General features: G+C 38.3%; 1 long non-coding RNA gene across 1 annotated transcript in view; it reads right to left on the bottom strand.

Annotated features, from left to right (window-relative positions):
- Positions 1-13,215, bottom strand: part of LOC121140341 — a 108,586-nt gene extending 95,371 nt beyond the window's left edge. Inside the window, exons 1-2 of the long non-coding RNA XR_005877127.1 lie at positions 13,198-13,215; positions 6,222-6,295 (exon numbers count right to left, since the gene is read on the bottom strand). This is a non-coding gene — a long non-coding RNA (uncharacterized LOC121140341). The remainder of the gene's footprint in view (positions 1-6,221; positions 6,296-13,197) is intronic.
- Between the last annotated feature and the right edge of the window lie 446 nt (positions 13,216-13,661).

Below are 13,661 nucleotides of genomic sequence, written 5' to 3'. Positions count from 1 at the left end.
CAGTTGCAATGCAATAAAATAAAAACTATTTACTTTCTGTAAATTACTTACTGTGGCCATTTTTAATGTTTGTGGAGAAGGAACTGTTCTAGAATTGTTTCTGTTTACTAAAAAAGTATTATACGCATATAATAACTTACCAACACAAAGCAACAGCTGCATCTCTTTGTTAAAGTGTGGTCCTTCTTGGAATTGGAGGCATGTACTTAAAGAATCCATGGTCCTACTTTGAATCAGAGTGCAGGGAGTGTCAATGGAGTGCTCGGGCACAAATGGGATGTCTATTTCACACTCTCACCATCATGGAAAGCCAGATGTCAGAAAGTGCCAAAATGTCTTCAGGGAATGACAAGAACACTAAACTCATGAGCTCACAGCAGCTGTGCTTGTTGTCTGCGTGAAGCCTATACAAGGTCAAGCCAAGCAGCATTCAAGTATGGAAAGAAGTGTTCATGAAACCCCACCCCTAGCTGAGGACCATTGGCAATTTATGACTTCTAGGAAAGGAAGTCAGTGGACTTTTTTTAAGTTTAATTTTTTTGGTTGGAGGGGGCATTTTCAAGACAGGTAGCTTTGGAGCCTGCCCTGGAACTCGCTCTATAGATCAGGCTGCCCTCAAATTCACAGAGATTCATTTGCGTCTGTCTTCCAAGTGCTGGGATTAAAGGTATGTGCCTGCACAGCCCTGGTGAGTCAGTTTTCTTTAAGAATATGGCTGGTCTAAAACGGGACACACACACACATACACACACACACACACACACACACATACAATGTTAGAGTTTGAGGAGGGGTAGGAACTGGGAGGAGTTAGGCGGGGAATGGGGAGTGAATAACTTAAAATACATTGTATGAAATTATCAGAGAATTAAGGTATTATATTTAAAATAATTAATAAGGGTTTGAGAGATTTCTCAGAGGTTAGGAGCTTCTTGGCAGCTTAAAACAGCCTACAGTTCCAGTCTGGGGGCATGTGACACCCTCTTCTGGCCTCTGTGGGCACCAGAAACACCCACAGTGCACAGAATACAGGCAGAATACTCATACCCATAAAATACTACACTTCACAAGAAGAAGCTTGACTCTGGATGCTTAGACCGTTCAATCATCCAGCATGTGCAATCCAATCTGATAGGGAAGAAGACAGCATGGAGAATATTATCCTTGTTTAGACAAGGATAGGAGCAGTTGAAGGGAGGATAAAGAGTAATTTAACTGAAACTAAATATGTATTTTTTTAAAAATATGGAAACCCACTACTCCTTAAACTAACTTCAAAATGTAATTTTGCAAGCAAATAAGTTTGAACATAGGGAACCAAGCTTGGGTGGACAATGATGTTCCCAAAAGACATAGACTATTAAACATGAAATGACAATGCCAAACACAGGATACCTCCCTACTATGGTCAGGTATTTCACTGAGGTTTTCAAAACAACTTGGGTCAGTTTTTTCTGTTGCTCTTATTAGTGCATCACAACTATAAGTTAAAGAGTCTATTGCTGAAGACACCACACACTTTGACTGAGACATAGAGAAATCAGTCTTAGACCAACCAGGACATTTTTTGTAGGCTGGTTAGCACTTATCATTCATACTGCCAAAAGGTACTATTCAGATTGACAGGAAAGAAAAGACATTGAGGATACTACCCAGCATTAGACTCTCCATGCTATAACATCAACCTGACAAGCAATATATGCCCAAGGGTACAACAGAGGCATGACATTTGTGGGATAAGCAACTGCTTTCTAGTAGAAATGGAGTCCTGCTCTACTGGAGGTTATTCATACCTGGTGCTTCCAAAAGTCTCTGGAAGGAGAGGTCGCAGGCTCTAGGGATGAACCTACTGCTGTTATTTTGCTAAATAGCTATGACATTAAAACACCTTCAAAACATTTATGTTCCAATCCATAGACCTAGACATGGTCTGCTTTCAACCTTGACCACAGCAGCTTCTTTTTGTACTAGGTAACAGTCAATATAGATATGCCTAACTGCTCAAAGTGCTAAGAATAGTGGCTTGCTTAGCCCTAAATCAGAATCTCCATCAATGACAGACCTCCTGCCAAGGCTCAGCAGCATCTTGTAACAGAAGGCAGAGAGAGTGTAAGAGGCAGAGAGTGGTAAGCTGTGTTAGAAAATGCCATTTTGTGGACATGAGCTGCTCATTGTACTCACATCAGCATTGGTTACATGGACAAGTGATGGGGGAAGTCTTTATGTGTATACGTTGTCTTGTTTGTTGATTAAATAAAGCACTGTTGGCTGAGAGGTAAGCAAGATACGTGGGACTAGAAGTTGAGGAGGATTCTGGGAAACAGAGGCACAGTCAGTTATGATGTAGGACGTGGGAGAAGTAAGACATCTGGACCCTTTCTCCAGTAAGAGACTACATGGAAATACTCCGATTAGCAGTAATGGGTTAATAATTAAGTCAGAGATAGACAATAAGAAACCAAGCAAACGGCCAACAGCTTAATAATTAATATAGTGTTTCGTGTGTTATTTGGAGGCTGATAATGCTCAGGACCCAGGCAGCTGGTGGGAAGACTACACATTACATATGGTGTCAGACGTTACAAACAAGACCCTCATAAGATCAAGACAGCCAAAATCCCAGCATAGACAGAAGAATTCACAGGACCCCATGCCTGAACCAGGAGCAATTAGCAGTTGATAGGTGCTAGAAAGAAAGGTCACTCTTCTCTGTGGGTTTAGTCACTGGTAAGTTGCCCATACTCTAGTGGGTGACCCCATACCTACACATAAAAGGACAACACTAAATTGGCTTAGTAGGCTAGTTGTTTTTAAAAGAAAAAGAGAGGACATGGAGTAGAAAGGTATACGACATGGGGTGACATCTATGGGGTTAATGAGGGTAGACATGATATTTTATTGTATATTGGAAATTCTCAACTACTTTCACTTTTAAGGAAGTAAATATAAAAGTGATTAAAATTACAACTCAGAAAAAAATTTAAATACAAAAGAAATCAGTACTAAAGGAGTTGAAAACAATAAAGACATAGTACACATGAAGAAAGTTGTCAGCAAAATGGTAGGTTGGTTGTCAGTAATGACTTTAAATGTAGGTGAATTATACTTCTCAATTAAAAGATACAAAATGGCATAAAACATACTATAACTAAAATCAAAAAATACTGTCATGAATAAGTGGAAACAATAAAATATATTTTACTACAAAATCTTTGAAAAAAACGTTTGATTTCAAATTTTTGGTAAAACCCATCACACAGGAAAGAGCACACAGGACACTTAGTTGCAGGAAGATTGACACTGATTTTGGAGTGTGTCTCCCTGGTTATGAATTCTCAACTCCATGCTGATACATTTCCATTTTAAAGAAAAATACTGTTCCTATGAAATATCAAATAATAGCAATTTGAAATACTGTAAAATGATATGAAATATTCTTACAACCTGTGAAAAGACCTGCTCAAAGCACATAGGCTAGCACAAAAGGAGTCATCATCAGGTAATTTCTGATTTAATATCTTTAACTTGGAAAGCATAAATGATTTTGTTAATAAGCTAATGATGGATATTTATTGCCCCTCACAACTTAAGCTTCGACTCGGAGAACAGACAGAATCAGCAGTGAAAACCTGCTTGAAGTAAACACACAGTGCAGCCAGACACGTGGCCACAGAACTGTGCAGAACCCTGCCCGTGTTTTCGGCAACGGAAGGAGATGCTTGTAGACTCAGCATTGGGGAGGATGTGGTGTCTAGGATGGCAGTGATGAGCACATTAGTATTCCTGGGGCCTCAGGCTCTCCATAGGTACCACCGTTGTGGAACATATTTCATCTGAAAAGAAATAGCCCCCTGAAGGGCACACATGTGAAATCTAAATACTACCCTTTCTTTTTGAAATTTTAATTTCGGAACTTAATATAGAGTCTACTGTTACCAGAACAAACGCATCTACCCAAAATCATCTGAAAGTAGCTGGAGAATCCCCAAAGCATAATGAGTTCTTATAGAGTTTCCATAGTTATGGAAAGGAAATCATTAGTAACCTAAGACAGAAAAAAGAAATCATCTAATTAATGTATTCAGAGATGAATCTTAATGTCCAATTATTCTCTTGATTTGACACAACCTAGTAACAACATAACATAGTCAGCAACATTGTACTACTGTTAGAAATAGCAGGAAGTAGCCCAGTGGGGGAGGGAGAGACATTTTCTTATCCTTTTTTTTCTTTTTTCATAGCACACAATAAGGAAATCTCCTACTTGAATTTATCTAATTTTTTAAGGAAGCCAATGGAATTAACCTGAAAGTTATATTCTGCTAGAATATCTGGATTCTATTACAATTAAAGCTTACAGATATGCTTTAAACAAAGATCTAGTGTCCAATTCACTAATGTTAGTAAATTGTTGTGCTGTTTTTCAGTGTAGCCTCTCAGTTCAGCTTATTGATTGATTTAACTATGTCTAGTTTCCACATTTTGTAGTTGGTTCAAATTTAACAGTGCTTCTGACAAGAGGAAGGGAGGAAAAGGTGAGAAGCTAAAGTACCAATGTTGTGCTGCAAACTGATCCCTTGCTGCATTAAGATGGATGTCAACGAAGACACATTTCAATGTGTCAGTGCTTTTCACTACAGTAGCAATGATTGGATGAAGGAGCGCCTCGGAAACCCAAAACTGTTTTTTCTGCTTTTCCTCTTCAAAAATTATTTTTTAATCCTTCTTTCTAGGTGCTTAAATTCCTCCAAAATTGAAGGACCATAGCTCTTAAACATTAATAATATAAACTTAATCATAGCCATAATTAATACTTGGATATATTTATCATTATTTAGCCCCATTTCATTCTCCCTCACTGAAACATTATAAAGTCATATACATATTTGAAGAACACAAAATTCACTGTGTGACTACCAGAATGATCTGTTTTTTTCAAAAACAAATTTGCTTCATGGTTATTGTTATATTCAGGATATGTCTCCTTCTCAGAAGATACTTTCTACTTGCTTTTTTAGGTAATCCCTCTTTATTGCATATGCTTTTTAAAGGCTGACAAATACTTCTTTCCCATTGCTTCACTACTTGTCAGTCATCCCAGAGCTATTGTTTCTATACTATGAAGCTCTACTCTGACTATCCGAACCACAGATGTGGTTGAAAAGACTAATGTGTAAGAGAACATAGAACAACATGGCCAACTATCATCAGAAATTAGCTGCCAATAGATACAAAAATCCATAGTAGGCACTATATCAGATACTGAGAATAAAATCTCACTCAAGAGATATCTAAGAAAGGAAGTTCACTTTTAGGAACGGGAACTCCACCTTAGAAGATACAGTGCAAGGAGATGATATGCACCTACCACCTGTCTTTAATAATACTGGAGCAAAGAGCTAAATGCAGAAATTCAAAGGGACTACAGTCAAGGCTTTGTTTTTTTTTTCTTTTTAAGAAGCAATATTTGAGCTCTACTTCAGATTTATGTAAGATTCTGTTAGACAAATACATTATGTATTCATTTATTTGTGGGTGTCATATGTTAAGTCTTTGTAAGCAGGCTGCAAGCCACATCGCCATGGATGTTAGGTAGAGAGTAAAGGACTAGTGAACAGACAAGAATCTCTGTACAAGGAGAATTAGAATAGTTATGGAAGGACTGGGGGTGGGACTGGGTAGATTGGGAAGATAAATGGGAGAATCAAAAGAAGGGAGTACAAGGAAGGACTGCTAAAACTAAAGGCTATTTGAGGGGGTCATACGGAGACCTAATATGGTAGAAGTTTCTTAATATATATCCATATATGTAAGAAATCTAGATGCAATCACCAAATAACAAAGATACAAAGCCCCCGCCTAGATGTCTCTTGCTGTTAAATGAAATTTCCCTCAGACATGGCCATAGGTCAATGTGATCTAGGCAATTCCTCAATGGAAGCTTTTCCCTGAGATGATGCTAAGTGTGCCAAATGCCATTGTCCACATCTTGGAAAGTCAATTTAGTCATATGTAGTAAAATAAACAGTTCATGATTTTTTTAAAGCCTTAACATATAATTTTAACAAATGAAGCTTCAAAACAGGCTAGGAAGTTTTGTCTTTCACCTATGCCCTCATTTACTCAGCAAACACTGACTCCAGTTTTAGAATATCTAGTCATTATAAACATATATAAATCCAAGGAAAGTTAAAAACTACCTACCTTAGATATCCACTTACCCTTGGGTCAGAGGGAAGGCACTAGTGACTGGGGTTGTGTTAACTGGGTAGTGCAATTGAAGATTCAGATTACACTAGAAGAGAAAAACAGGCAATGGCTAAAATCTGAGTCAACCATACGAGCCTTCCAGGAAGACAGTGGGGCCTTTCAAGGCAGTAGCTCAGGATCAGGGTAACAGAGCTCTCTCTCTCTCTCTCTCTCTCTCTCTCTCTCTCTCTCTCTCTCTCTCTCTCTCTCTCTCTCTCTCTCTCTCTCTGTCTGTCTGTCTCTGTCTCTCTGTCTCTCTGTCTGTCTGTCTGTCTCTCTCTCTCTCTCTCCCCCACCCACCTTCATTTTCTTGTGATTTTTGCCAAGAAGGTAATGCCAGGTCCTGAGAAGATGCAATAAACTTTTTCTCACTTCAGAGGATTCTGTGTTCTGTAAGCTCAGTTAGCCTTGCACAAAATGTGATAGCCCAGCCTAGGAGTGCTAGGACGTCAAATCTAAACATATCTTCCAATTAGAGGAGCCTAGGAGATTTGGGAGGGGTGAGGCAGTATCCTGTCCTTCCAACAATTCTGAGAGAAGGGCAGAATGCTTAGAGCTTCCAAAGAATGAACTCCTACTGTCTATTATAGGAGCTTCTACAAAACATTCCAGAAAAACATATTTCAAATGTATTCTGGGCCATCAAACTCTTCTTTGGGACTCTGCTTTTAATAGAATCCAAATGAAGACAAAAATTCATTCAGGGTCACTTATAGAAAATGGTTTGATTGGTAATGACAAGAGGGGATAACCTATATGCAAAGACAGTAGAAACTGGAAATAATTTTATCCAAAAGTCATATATATGAGCATATATAAACACAGACTTTGAAGGATGGAATAACTGAAAATTCAGATTGGAAAAACCAAGAGAATACTCTTTTTCTACCTCCTACTTTCAATTTCATTTTTCCATAGAAGAAATATATGGAAAGGCGAAGTAATTTTATTTTTATTTTAACATTTATCTCCATGTTTGAGTGTCAGTGATTCTTTCTTCAATAGCTTATAATATACAGCAATGTTTTAAAGTGATTATTTAACATTCATGAAACAATGGATGAATAAGCAGAAGAAGCAAAACTTGTAATGTTTTCAAAAATTCTAATTACGTTTGTTCTTTTTTAAACTTTACTCTTTGGGGAGTAGTTGTTTCAGGGATTTTGCTTTGTTTTACTTTTTAAAGATTCTCACATATCATAGCTAGCCTTGAACTCACTATGTAGCAGAGGATGGTTTTGAACTTCTGATCCTCTTGCTTCTGACTTCAGAATGCTGAGGTTATAGGTATGTACCACCATGCTCACTTTTGCTCATTGCTGACTATCAAACCAGCGACTTTCTGAATGCTTGGTGAGGACTTTACTAACGGAGCCATATCCTCAGCCCTATTTTGTTACCTACTGGTAAGTAGTATGTAGTTTAGTCTTGCCTATGTTTCTAGTCTAGGCTGTGCCCGAAAGAATAAACACTTACAGAACTTGTGAAGTTCTGTGTAATAACAACTCTCTTAGAGGATACTATCCTTTTATTTCTGTAATATTTTCAGAATTAAAGTAAGGCTTGCAACAGAAATGACGATTCCTTCTTCCACCTGATCATTCTTGAATTTTAGGGATTCCTATGGTAATGTAGGAAGCATATTAGAGGGCTTTATCCTAACATGGTCAACAAATATGAGCCCAGAAAACCTGTGGGTTTTTCCCCATGTTTCTATGATACTGGCACTGCGTGTCTGGAAGCCTCAACATCAATTACACAATGAAAACTTTATCAGAATTGTCTCTGATTCATTTTGTGTGTTTAGTGCCTATAACATAGTACAATCTCAACAAATGTTTGTAGGATTGCATGAGATCCACTCATTATATAAAAGGTATACCTAAAAAAACCTAATTAATGCAGCTCTATTAAATGCCCACCTCAAGTCTTCTTGTTATCCCCACTTATATGGAAATTAATAAATCAAGAAATATTAAGTAATTGCTGTCCCATTTGCTGAAAATGGAAAAGCTGAACTCCATGTTGTCATGGATACAACATTCTATTTTCAGTACTAGTCTGTCCTACTTGTTAATGACTGTTACAGTAACCAATAGGAAAATAACACTTTACTCACCACATTTCATTAAATATAGCACCTCATACTAAGCTTAATGGGACAATAAGAACAAAGCCTTGCTTGGCATTTGTTTACAGAATTCCACTATTTCCCTACTGCCTGTGACTTGCATAGCATCAACCCTCATGACTAGCTTCCCCCCAAAAGTCAAGAAAAAAATCTTTCTATGTATCTGAATAATAAAGGGTACCAAGCAGGACATTTACTGATGCTTAACCAATAGTTGAGTTTAAGGATTCTACTGTCTTTGACTTGGGGTTTCTGTTTCTCCAATAGATGATTACAGTGCAAGAAACAACCTTGTTTCCCAACATTGTAGATTCAATCAAAAGTACACTAGGACGATATGAGTCCTGAGCACTAGAACCTTGAGAAACTAGCTGTGGTAGTGTGAATGTAATTGGCCCCCATATGCTCATATGGAATGGCACCATTAGGAGCTGTGGTTTTGTTAGAGAAGGTATACTTTGTTGGAGGAAGTGTGTCACTGCAGGGACTTGCTTTGAGCTCTCTTCTGTTCAAGTTTCACTCAGTGTGGCACAACGACCATTTTCCTGTTGCCTGCAAGATGTATGACTCTCAGCTGCCTCTCCAGCGCCATGTCTGCCTGCATGTTGCCATGCTTCCCACCATGATGATAATGGACAACCTCTGAACTGTAAGCTGCTACCCCAATTAAATGTTTTCCTTTATAAGAGTTGTTGTAGTCATGGTGTCTCTTCACAGCAATAGAAAACCTTACTAAGACACTAACATTCAAGAGAGGTGTATGAACAGGGAAATTGTGTAGTTTGCTACTGAAGCAATCACAATGAAATAATCACCACCGTCACTGAAATCATGTTATGTTACTTCCAAGTTGAGCTGTGAGAGGAATGAGTATAATAACGTTTAAGGGGGGAGAAATTACAAACAAACAGCTTAGGCTCTAGAAGAAAAATGTAGGATAATTACCTTTTATGCTGCACACATCTGAGCAAAAGATCAAGGAAATACTGAAAACTGTAATACTATTTCAAAGTCAAGGGAAGTAAGTGGGAAAGGAAAGAAGGACAGATAAGTCAGAGTTACTAAAAACAAGATCCCAGATAGGATATAAAAGACTAGAAACAGATGTTTATATTAAATCGCCAATGGAGTGATGAAACCCTACAGATTGTGATACCAACTTAACTAGAAAAGGCTATGGCGAGCAGACACTTCTGAGTTGGAGCCCTATTTTCTACCAGTCTACTAGAGGAGGTGGCTGTTCCTGCTCCTGCTAATGATGAGTACCATATGCTAGCAAGAGACATAGCCAGAGTTCTCGGCTGTGTTAGTTAAGAAGACACATGTAATTTTCTTTATCTGTTACAAAATTAGTGCAACTTTGAAATAACTACATGCAGAAAGCATACAGAGGGGACCATATTGCTTCTCATTCAAAAAGTCAAGAGTGAGTCATTAAGCAATTCTTTTCATTTCAATTCAATAACTCAGCTGAAGTAGCTTTGCTGTGATTTAGACATGGTTTTGCTCTAAGTTCTGGTTGATTTTATTCTTGTGGTGGAGAGAACACCAACCAAAAGATATGTATAGTCAGTGTGCTATTTAAAAAGCAAAACATTTGTAGCTTGCAGACACTAAAGGAGTACTTAAACCACTCTATACGAACGTGTTAAATATTTTACTGTCCCACCAATGACAGGGTCCAAGTCTTGGTTTCTAGCCATTCACCTAGTTCAGTACCCTAAAATTTTCATCACTGAGGGGTTTTTTAATCATTTGCATTTAAAAACAATCTAAGCTTGACAATATGGGGGTTCTCATTTGTTTGTCATTTACACTGAGAAAATTTTAAGGTCCAAAAACAAACAAATAGCCAAACCAGAAGAAAATGAAAGAGCAACTAAGGAAAAGTATGCAAACTTTTGTTTTCTTTCTGAAACTAGCTGTAACTGTCTTAATTCTGAGGCAAACACATGGTTAATCTGACCTACTCAGGAGTAGAAAGACAAAAAGAAGAAAATAAAGCCTAGCTATTTCTTGTTATATCTGGACAAATGAAATGACTGCTTATCTCAAGATTTTATGCTTCATCTCTTTATCAATGTCATGTAGATACGGCTGAGATGGACTTTTGTTTGTTTCTTCCCCCTCCCCTTTAAATCTCATTAAAATATGGAGAGCACAAAGGAAGAGCCTCAGAATAAAAATATTTTGGTAGTCCTCATTAAAAAGAGTTTAAGTACTCTGGACTTTATTTTATTGCATGGCAATAAAATTCAGGCAGTAGAGATATGTCCAATCCAGAACTTCATGGAGGAACCTTAAGCAGAGTTAACTCCTAACCAAGGAGTTTTGACCCATACTTATCCAAAGGAAGCCTGCTGCCCCAGAAAAACCATCAGCACTATTTAAGCTACTATATTGTTTTTAATATGTGAGTCTGAATGTTTTTATACAGCCAGTAGAATGAAAAAGAAGGGGAGAGAAAGAATTCTGACAGAATGTTAGCCTCGTAACAAATAAACTTATCAGATAAACTTTAATATGACATGCTTATCAATCAAATTTTGTTGTAAAAGATTAAAGAAAAAGGATAAGTGGAAGAAAATGGGAAAACAAGGCAAGAGACATGCTACCAGAGATAGATTATGTTCCCGGCAGGAACCTGCCATTCAGTTTTGTCTAGAGGCCTATAACTGAGGCTCAATGTTTTTTAGTCTTTTGGATTTCTGATACCAAGAGAGAACATCTATTACTTGTCAGTATTCTAAACTTGTCTGTTGGGCAAAGTTTAATATACCTGTGCCCCCTGCTTTTTGTGTGACACTGTCCTGCGTGGCAAGCCTGACCCTGCAACTCCACAAATGCCCTGCACAAGAGTAAACATTGCCTCCCAGTGAGCTTGCTCACCTTCACCCCTTTGGGAGTCCTGAGTCCCCACAGAAATTCATACCAGAGTTTTGCATCCACAGCTGAGGAGAACAGTAGCTCTCTCTGGCAATTGTTGCAAATGATCCTTGAGCTCTCAGGAAGCCAGCTTGCTGAGAAAGGCTGATGGTCACTGGGCTCTATATACCAATCCCCACCACCACTCTGCTATCCTGCTTAGGTTCCAAGAATTCACAATGAACAAGAGCGTAGAAAGAAATTAGAATTGTAGACATGCCAAAGGTGTCCCTTGGATATGGTGTATATTGTGTTGTCATGTAAAAGAGCCCTTGAAAGATAAAGGAGCTGAGTCCAATTACATTACTGGTTCCGTGTTCATCTGAAGCCGTCTAACATCAGACTTCCAAAGATAGCACAGTGCCTGAAATAATGAATTCACCTCTTACTTCCAAAACAATGTTGGAAAATTAATTCCCAGTGCTAAGATGAATTTGGCAGCAGAACAGACACATTACAATTTTCCAGGTTACCTGGCAATCATTTTGAAATGTTATCTTGTGTAAAATGGGACTCTTGTGTCTTTCCCACAGACATAGTGCATCTGAGTCCTGGGCTTTATTTCTTGCTAAGTTAAAGAAGGCAAATACATTTCTGATGCTGTCGGAAAAGCATACAACTTACCTGATTACCTGTCATAAACATTTGTACAAGTGTCTAAATATAATTTCACATAACAATACTGATTTGAACTACAATTAAAATGAAACTTTATGAATAAATACATAGGAGATAAAGTTTGTTGTTATTGTATGATTATTATTGTAGCTTATAATGAGAAATACCAACATAATAATTTAATCTCAACTAGGACTAAAGTGAATTATTTTACAGGCAATATTTAAACTAAAACACGTATTTTTTGAATCTATATATCAGAACCTAACAGCGACCATTTAAACACATCAAAACTTAAATCTTACCTACTGAGCATGTGCAAGAACTTGGGTTAACAAGTTAACAGTCTTTCCCTGTGACTTGGAGTTGTTGACAATTGAGAAAACCTATAAAATGTCCTGAGTTTGAAATGCTGTTTGATCAAGGGGAGCTTTCTGCCATCCAGACCTGTTCTGCTAACTATTAAAAACCATGCTTTAGAATGCCCAAATTTACAGGGGCTCCATTCTTTATGCTGGGCTCTCTTTAGACTATACCAATCTACTGATCCCAAGAAGGGATATTTGAATGAATATTTCAGCAGAAGAGAAAAAGAGAGGAGGGGGCAGGAAGAGAGAGGGAGGGAGAAATAGAGAGGGAGGGGGAGGGAGAGATGAGCTAGCCACAGCTGGGTACTCTCCTTTGGCAAAACCCAGCAGCAGCCATTACCCTTCTGTTTATGGCAGCACAAACTACTTTATTTGAAAAGTCACTCATTTCTATGATAGCAGTGGACATGTTTTCATCAACAAAACAGTTCAGGAAGAAAAATTGTATTATTAGCTAATTTTCATTTTATGAATTAGAAATTTTTCTCTGCACAGACAGAAATTTCAAACCCCTCCAGAAATGGACGTGTGCCCATGGATTGATGACTAAGATCAAGTTTCCAGTGTGCTAATAACCTGCTCCAGTGAAAACATATTTTTAATTTGCTTTGAGGGTTATTTATTTTTTTATTATTATGCTAAGGGTTTATAATTTAATGTCAAACATAATTTTGCACGAATTATGTGAGTGTACTCTGATGCGGTAGATAAGCCTGTGTGCCTGCTTGGCATGGTCTCAGACGACGTTTTTGAGAAAATGGATCACCGTTTGGCAGGTTGCCAGTCCATAAACTGCTCGGTGGAACACTGAAAGGAAAAAGTTGTAAGGAATTTTCATGTTTTGCAAAAGGAAGGGAAGGGAAAGAGAAAATCCCTAGTAACACTAGAGAAAGAAAAGATAATTACTCTCATGGTTTTCTGTCCCGCGCTACCGTCTCGCCAGCAAGAACGACGCAGAACACTCGGATCCTTCTGCAGTAAAGCTTTAATGCATCTTGAGAGATAGATGATCAGCTTCTTAGAGGGAGACCCCAAGCTAAGAAACCCAGCCCCTTATATAAGCCTAGGAGCTCCGAGTGAGATGTGTAGAGCCGGGATTGGTGGTTTGCACATCACCCCAGATGACGTCACGGGAGAGGCACAGTTTAAACGGTTAACTCCAACTGACAGCGACAGTTAACTCCAACTGACAGCGACAGTTAACTCTAACTGACAGCGACAGTTAACTCCAACTGACAGCGACAGTTAACTCCAACTGACAGCGACAGTTAACTCCAACTGACAGTGGATGTCAGCGCCATCTTCTAACGGCAATAGCGATAGCGAGGGCGGCTCCTCACATCTTTCTACTAGACATAAGATAAATTGGT

This window comes from Mesocricetus auratus, unplaced genomic scaffold (genome assembly GCF_017639785.1).
Source record: "Mesocricetus auratus isolate SY011 unplaced genomic scaffold, BCM_Maur_2.0 Super-Scaffold_100004, whole genome shotgun sequence".
Taxonomy (NCBI): Eukaryota; Metazoa; Chordata; class Mammalia; order Rodentia; family Cricetidae; genus Mesocricetus; species Mesocricetus auratus.
This window is presented reverse-complemented; position numbering and strand designations above follow the sequence as displayed.